We start from the raw sequence: 9,371 nt of genomic DNA on the forward strand, positions 1-9,371 counted from the left end.
TGTTCTTGATTGTTTGAATGGTATCAGAGCCACGATCAAATAACTTTACCTAATTCCGCAAAATGAGTTCTCAAAATGAGATTGAATTCAATTTCAATTCATCATCTTCTTCTACCAATACTGTATCCAATGCTAAGAACAATGATCCAAGCATGTTCTTAGTTTCTACACGTCTCACCGGTAATGAAAACTATATGCAATGGAAGTTTTCTATTCGAATCGCTCTAGGAGCAAAGAAGAAGATCGGATTTATCGATGGAACAATAAAGAAGCCTAAATCTGAAGGATCGGAACTTGATGATTGGATTAGCAATGATTGTATGGTTCGTTCTTGGTTGCTGAACGTTGTTTCAAAGGAGATCGCTGGAGCTTTCATCTTCGCAACTACTGCACAAGAACTGTGGATAGAACTTGAAGAACATTTTGGTGAAAGCAATGGTCCGCTTATCTACCAATTACAGAGACAGATTGCCTCCATTAATCAAGGTGATTCGTCTCTATCCAAATACTATACGAAGTTGAAACAATTATGGGATCAATTGAGCTGTCTAATTGAAATTCCTAATTGCAAATGTGGATCTGCAAAGGTAATTTCAGAATTTACTTCATCTATGTGTATGATGCAATTCTTAATGGGGCTAAATGATACTTATGAGAATCTAAGAAATCAAATTCTTGTTCTCGATCCTCTTCCTTCTGTTCACAAAGCTTATTCTATGGCCTTAAGTGTTGAAAAACAAAAAGAAGTGCAAATTAATTTTTCTATTCCTAATGAAGCATCTGCCATGTATGTGAAAGCTTCAAATCATCATAACAATGACAAGAAACAATTTTCGTATAAGCAAAAGACTGAGAATAAGAAAAATGGGGACAAATATTGTAATTTCTGCAAGGTGAATGGTCATAGTAGAGAAATTTGTTTCAAATTGAATGGTTATCCTGATCGGTACAAAGAATATAAAGACAAGAAGAAGAATAACTTCAATTCTGCAAACATGGTGAATGCAAATCAACAAGAAGATAATCCTTTGTTCCAAGAATGTTCCTCTTCTTCCAATTCGGACAACAATGAATCTATGAATGCTCTATTTCAACAATTCACTCAGTTTATGAAGATGAATCAAAAAGTTGATCCACATTCTGTAAATTTCTCTCATCTTGGAGACTTTACAGGTATGAATATAATTTTATTAAATTCATTAAATAGTAATCAATTTGATAAAGATGTATGGATATTGGACACTGGAGCTACTGCTCACATGTGTTCCAATACATCTTATATGGAAAGTTTGAAGCCTGTTGACAGATATACCCATATCTTCTTACCTGATGGCTCTATTAAATCAGTGACTCACACATGAATTATTGAATTAAACTCAAGGCTAATTCTCAAGAATGTTTTACATGTACCTGAGTTCAAATGCAATTTGCTATCAGTAAAGTCTTTGGCTATTTCTGCACAAATTATCTTCAGTTTTTACCCCACATTCTGTATCTTGCAGGACCTGGAAACTTCTAAAGTTGTGGCTCGTGGGAAGATAGTTGGAAATCTATATGTACTGAATAATAACAGCTTGTTTTATCATTTAGGTGATTATTGTAAGAAGGATGACAAACAAATGTGTAATGTTGTTAGAGACTTGAATAATAGTTCATTTTCTTTGTGGCATCAAAGATTAGGCCATTCATCTCAATCAGTATTGAATCATATTTCATTCATTCCTCAAACTAGAGAAAATGAATTAATTCCTTGTATTCCATGTCATGAAGCTAAACAAAAGAGATTTCCATTTGAAAATAGTGATTCACATGCTGATACTATCTTTCAATTAATCCATGTTAATCTATGGGACCTTACAAATCAAAAACTATTACTGGAGCATCATACTTTCTTACAATTGTTGATGATCATTCAAGGGCAGTTTGGACTTTTCTCTTAGTTGATAAAACTCAAGTCTTCCAAACTATTTCAAATTTTCTTGCATATGTTAAAAATCAGTTTCAAACATGTGTTAAGACCATCAGAACTGACAATGGAAGTGAGTTTGTAAATAATAAATGTCAAAATCTTTTTTTGACCTCTGGGATAATACATCAGAAGACTGTTGCATACTCTCCTCAACAAAATGGGAGAGTATAAAGAAAGCATCAACAACTTTTGCAGATAGCACGTGCTTTACTCTCTCAATCTGGATTACCAATTAAATTTTGGGGTCATGCTATTTTGATGTCTACTCATATCATCAATCTTCTTCCCATCCCTCTTTTAAAATGGGAAACTCCTTTTAAGCACCTTTACAAGAAAGATCCAGATTACTCAAATCTCAAAGTCTTTGGATGCTTATGCTTTGCTCCTAATATTCTTCCATACAAGACTAAATTTGATTCAAGAACAACCATGTGATGTTTCATTGGTTATAATCCAGGACAAAAAGCCTACAAGCTGTATGATCTCAATGAGAGAAGAATTATAATGTCAAGAGATGTTGTTTTTTATGAAGAATAGTTTCCTTTCAAATCCATAACAACAACTTCTTCTACAAATCATGTTATAATTCCAAATTTGGTGAACATTGAAGATCAACCATTTGAAATTAATCCTCAAGAGTTTATTCCATCTGAATCATATAATTCAGATGATTTGGATGTTTATGATCAACAAGAAAACTCACCATTTAATAACGTAGCAGAAGAAGAAGTTATAGAAGAAGAAGCGATACCAGATGTTCCAATTCAAAATGTTCCACATGTTGATCCTCAGAATATTGCTCCAATCAGAGGAAGTACTAGAGTTACTAAGAGACCTTCTTGGTATAATGATTTTGTGATGCATTGTAGTCAAAATCAAATTCCAAATTCATCAAACAAAAAGGTTTTGAACTCACCTCATTTTCCACCCACCTATCCATACATTGAATCCCCTATTCTCAATTCTACACATAAAACATTTCTTTGTTCAGTTTCAAAAGTATCAGAACCCAAATCTTATTCAGAGGCATGTGAAAATCCACAATGGGTTGAAGCGATGTAGAAAGAATTAAAGGCTTTAGAAGAAAATGAGACTTGGACCATTATGCCCCTACCAGAAAATAAGAAATCTATTGGTTCAAAATGGGTTTATAAAGTCAAATTGAAGTCAGATGGGACCGTAGAACGTTTTAAAGCCCGATTGGTGGCAAAGGGATATAATCAAACATATGGTATTGATTATTTGGATAGTTTTTCACCCGTGGCTAAAACTGTCACTGTTCGATTATTACTATCCTTATCTACTTCAAAAGATTGGTTCTTACATCAACTGGATATTAACAACGCTTTTTTACATGGTTATCTAGATGAAGAAGTCTATTTGACTCCTCCACAAGGTTATTTTAAAGCTAAACAAGGAGAAGTTTGTAAGTTGAACAAATCGTTGTATGGATTGAAACAGGCAAGCAGACAGTGGCATATAGAGTTTTGCAACAAATTATTGAGTTTTGGCTTTAAGCAATCTTCTCATGATCATTGTCTTTTCATTAAAGGAGAAGGTAATACATTTATGGCATTAGTGGTTTATGTTGATGATGTTTTAATCACAGGACCAAATGAGGAGTTGATAAAAGAAATAAAAGCTAAACTCCATGAAGCTTTCACTATTAAGGATTTAGGCCAAGCTAGTTATTTTTTGGGTGTTGAATTTCTCAAGACAGAGAAAGGACTATATGTTAATCAAAGGAAGTATGTTATGGACATTCTTGATGATGCAGGTCTTACAGGAGTTAAGCCAACCAATACTCCTGTGATGAAGAATGTTTAATTATGTAATGATAAAGGAAAACCTTTGATTGATCCAGAAAAATACAGGAGACTTGTTGGAAGATTGTTATATTTAAATTTCACAAGACCAGACATTAGTTATGCTGTGCAACAACTAAGTCAGTTCTTACATTGTCCTACTGAAATTCATTGGAAAGCTGCAATTTATGTACTGAAATATCTTAAAGGATAACCATCAAAAGGTCTATTTTTTAGTAAAGATTCATCACCAATGACAATCACTGCATACATCGATTCTGATTGGGCGAGTTGTACGGATACAAGAAGATCACTTACAGGATATTGTATCTTCTTAGGATCATCATTAATCTATTGGAAGACAAAGAAACAAAAAACTGTATCTAAGTCTTCATGTGAAGCTGAGTATAGGAGCTTAGCTGCTACAGTGTGTGAATTAATGTGGATTAGTTACATATTACGAGATCTCAAAGTAAAATTGAAGATTCGAGTTGCATTGTTATGTGATAACAAATCTGCTATTCATATCACAGAGAATCCAATCTTCCATGAAAGGACAAAACACTTGGATATAGATTGTCATTTAGTAAGAGAACAATACAAGGTTGGATTTGTTCTTCCACAACACATAATAAAAAAAATAATAATGTCAAATCAAAAGTAAAAAGTTGATTTGATTGATGTTAGGGGGGGTTAAAATTGGTTAAGGGGGTACTTATAGCACAACCCATTTTATTTGGACTCAAGACAGGGCTATCAACTAGATTCCAGGTGAAACTATTGGACCGGCAACCATCCCTACGTTGACACGCACGGCTACCATGTGGTCCCCCGTTCCCCGACAACAGCAGGGCTTCTTTTATCTTCCACCAATAAGAACTCGACAACGTTTTGGATAGAAACCACTCTGGTTTCCCAATATCACCTTATGTCGTACAGCACCAATAGATCCCTTTTATGAATTTAAAATATTTTAGTAAGATTTTATCTTTTATAATGCAACCGTTTTATTATACAAATATATATTATATTGACATGAGAGACATAGACAAGTGCCAACCTTGAAGATGTGTGGACGTACAATCGTGTAGGGTCCCCGTCGTTTACGGCGTTTAGAATTTTTTTATGTATATTAATATTAGCGATGGATTAACAACAAATTAATAAGGGATAATGACAGTTCAATGATAAGTTTTGTTTTAATTAACACATGCATACATTATTTAAAGGACTTAGATGCTCATTTCTATGTAGCCACAAGGTCGGTTCAACATACCTGAGGATGGGTTGAGGAGAGACTTTTGCAATGTAACAACGATTGACTTATCAATGATTTTCGTTCATATAAAAAAATATAGACCTATCTTAAGTTATGGCAAATGCCTTTAAGATAAACAAACTGACGTTGATGAGAGACCATAACTTTTAGTATTATATGGTCAGCCAAAAATAAATTTGGTTTGTCTCAATATGGACCAACAAGATATATGTGTCTTCTAATCAAATTTAATGTCTTATTTGATTTTACTTTACTAAATTTCTAAGTTCCATCACACAAAACAAATTTATTTTTGTTCATATTGTCTACTGAATATCTAATTTCTTCATCTTAAACTCCACAAATGTTGTTTTCAAAAGAATTGGTTTGCCATCCAGAAAGGGCTAGCGGCGCAGCTTGTTGCCCGCTTGCCTTCAATCGATATGTATTGAACTATTATAATTAATGTGTTAACATTGTATTTTGTTTTATCTTTTTACCTTTTTATTATTGGTCCATGTTCTTTCGTTTATATATTAAATGATTGTGTGTCTCGATATGACTTCAAGAAGTTCAATCGAAAGCTCAATATGTTACTCAAGACGGTTGATTTGAGATCTTATAATACATTTATCGAAAATCAAGCCAATGTGATTGATCGGTTGTTGAGAATCAAAGTATAAATATTAATCTTTTGACGATGGGAGTAGATTTATTCCAAGTCGGTCTTCTATAAGTCAAGAATTTGAAAATCTTGTGGCTCACATGAACAAACTTATTAAATCAGAATTGAAGTTGTCTGATGATCATAGAGTAACTATGTAATTCCCTGAAAGTACAAATACATTGTTTATGTATATGTGAGTAACTGTGATCTGTGAAGCTACAAGTATAAAGAAAATGTATGCATGATTTTTTTTAAAGAGAGAGAGAGAGAAAGAGAGAGAGAGAGAGAGAGAGAGAGAGAGAGAGAGAAAGAGAGAGAGAGAGAGAGAGAGAGGGCAAAAGAAATGTTATATTAAGACCTAGTAGTATTTAGCTGATATTTCAAATTGGGTTAGGAAATTATAACATTGAGGAAAGTGAATATGAATAAAGGTGAGATTGGGATAAATTATGAAAGAAAGGTACTGATAGGTGAGAATTGAAAAATTAAGAATGTTCAGTAAGTAGGAAAGTAAGGAAATAAAGTTGAAGGGTGTAAATACCAAAATTGAAAGATGAAGCGGAGGGATTAGGATATACTTGATGAAACAAGCATGTGATGGGGTTCATGTTTAAAAAAAGAAATCAGAAACGATATAAGAAGAGAGATCGAGAAAGACTGGAGAAAAAGAGAGAAAGTAAGGTGAGAGATAAGGAATTGTGGAAAGGAAAAGAAGGGGTGGTTGGAATCACAAGTAGGAAGTATCAACATTATAAGTGGAGCTGAGGGGTTCAATTGTAAATATAGAATAGATCAGGGACTCAATTGTAAGTAGCTAGCTGTTTGTTTTCTGTTCGTTGTTTACTGTATAAATTCATGTTCATTCTCTGTATTCAATTCAAGGTGAAATAAAATTGATTTTCACTTGTTACTTTCTCTCTCTAAATGTGTTCTTGATTGTTTGAAGGAAGTAACAACAACCATGACCTATAGTGGCATTGTTGGTGGTGGATAAGACAGTCGGCGGCAGCGATGCTCATGGTGGTGGCCAGAATTCGAAGTCGCCGACCCCACCCAAACCTAAAGTTTCTGATGGTCAGCCTCCTTCAACATCCAAATCATGTTTAATGTAACCCTAACCCTAATTTGGGGGAAGTATTCATTTTACTGATCTTGAATTCTATTGTGTGACAATATTATGGTATTTTTACAAACACTATATAAGTTTGATGAATCCATTTGTGTTCTTGGATGCCATTCGATGATGGTATTGCAGGTTACTTGCAAGAATTGCTAGAATAAAAAATAATTAGAAGTTATTATGAGTTAATTAATATTACTGATGCATGGAGGTGTATATAAAGCTATGACCGGAAAGTAAATATATAAACTTTTATCTTCATTGTTTAGTCATTTGATGGTAGCTACTTTTGGTAATGTGACCAAATATTGATAAATTGGACTTGGATCAATGTCCTTGAATTATTGTGATGGTTATGTATTAAAAGGGCATTCAACTATAAAAGAATGAAAAATATTGTCGATATCAGTACCTTTTAACGTAAGGAGGAGGCTAAAGTATATGTTTGGCATTTGCTTAAAGCATGTAAATAAAGAAGAAAAATGATTGTTAATAAATGGCATTTTTTCATGTTTCAGACTTAATAAAAGTAGATTGCCCAAATTGAAAATAAATAGAAGCATCAGATAAGGCTATTAAATTGAGTAACAATGTTTCGTCTTCGTCATTTTTTCATGTTCTAATAGATGTGGTTTTAAAGTTATATATATATTTTTAATTATTCTATTTTTACTGTTTTTTTTAATATATTGTTTATGATTTTTTTTAAACATTTTCTATTAATGTTTATCAAACTCTTTTATAACGCCATTATTTTTTTATTATGTCTTGTTTCGTAAACAAATGAATTACAATATGTTATCAAACTTTTTACAACTCTTATGTGCATATACAAATAGTCAAACATACGATTAGAACGTTAATTGAACAAATTTGTTGTGTTGTGTGTTAAAATATAGATATCACTAGTAGTCCGTGCTTGCCGGAAACTTTTTCGTGTTTTTTTTCTTGACGTATTAGAAGTGAAAATTGATTAAACTAATATAGTATATCACAGCTTCTTGCATTGTCATACATATAAGAGAATTTTTTAAGTTGGGAACGAAAATTATTAATGAAAATCAGATTATATATATTATAGAGGATAAACATGAAAATTTAGAAAACAAAAGGGGTAAGAAAGACATTTACAAAGTTCAAAGTTGAGGGGTGATCAAAATAACATTTAAAAAAATTAGAAGGGTGGAAAATATATTTTTCAAAGTAGAGGAGTAAAAGTCATACTTTAAGGGGACAGGGAATAAACACGAAAGTCTAGAAAATAAAGAGATCAAAATGATATTTTATAAATTAACTTAAAGTTTGACGGATTAGAGTTGATGGATTAAAGTTGCACTTTACGTATTGACAGTGCGGAAAAACACGAAAGTCTAGAAAACGAAGGGTAAAAATGACATTTTATAAAGTTGAAGGTGGAGGAGGTAAAAGTTGAAGACAAATTATAGAAAATTGAGGGATTAAAGTTGTACTTTACAAAATAAAAGGGTTATAAGTGATCGATTATACAAAATTAAAGGATTAAAGTTGCATACAAGTGACCAATTATATAAAATTAAAGGATTAACGTTGCATTTTATGATGATCATACTATCACAAATGAAACTTACAATTTGTAAATATTTAAAATATGTTTATTCTATTTTTTGGTCTATTTTTATTTTTAATCTATACAACATCAAAATTTAGAAATATTGGCCCATTTCTAAATTGATGTGTCAGTCCATATACTACAATAAGTAATCGACCATTTTTCAAAGTGATTAACAATAAGTTTTATCGGTGTTTGACTATTTAATTTGTACATGCACATATAGTTTTTAACGTCATATAATAAAATGTTTTTTCTTTTTAAAGAAACGAGATGTAACTAAAAAATAAGAATGGTGTTTATTTATTTATTTTTTTTGAAAGTGCAACAAATATATAAAACCAAAAACAAGAACTAGCAAGAAGCTAGAACTACAAAAACATTACAGAACGTTACGACATTACAAAAAAGATAGCATAGGGTTTTGTAACCATAACCCCCAATCTATCTTAAACTTAGCTTTATTAGAACACCAAAGGAAAGAAAAGGAAACAATGTCATCGAAAATAATACTCATTTTTGGTTGAACAATAACAAAAATAGACATATTTCTAAACTTCCAAAGGTACCACCAAGTTACATAGAAGGCCCCTTCCAGCACTTCTTTAACCTACTTCTTTATTCTAAGATTTCCAAATCAATCAACCCAATCAACAACAGAGTCAAAAGAATACGACTGTAAACTCCACCAAACCAAAATTTTAGCAAGAACTGTCTTGGCAACCGAGCACTTGAAAAAAAAAGATGATTGTTGGATTCCATTCTAGCATCGCAAATAGGACAACAAATAGAAGGGATATCCAAACCTTTTAGAGGCAAATTTTTTCACGTAGGTAACCGATCCATGAACATTTTTCAACAAAAAACATTCAATTTAATAAACACCAAATTGATCCATCTATTAGCATTGGAAACCGTATCCAAGATAACCAAATAAATCAAATTACGAGCCGAAGAAACTAAA

Source organism: Lactuca virosa, chromosome 1, assembly GCF_052849685.1.
Source record: "Lactuca virosa cultivar CGN04683 chromosome 1, Lactuca_virosa_CGN04683_v6, whole genome shotgun sequence".
NCBI classification, from domain to species: domain Eukaryota; kingdom Viridiplantae; phylum Streptophyta; class Magnoliopsida; order Asterales; family Asteraceae; genus Lactuca; species Lactuca virosa.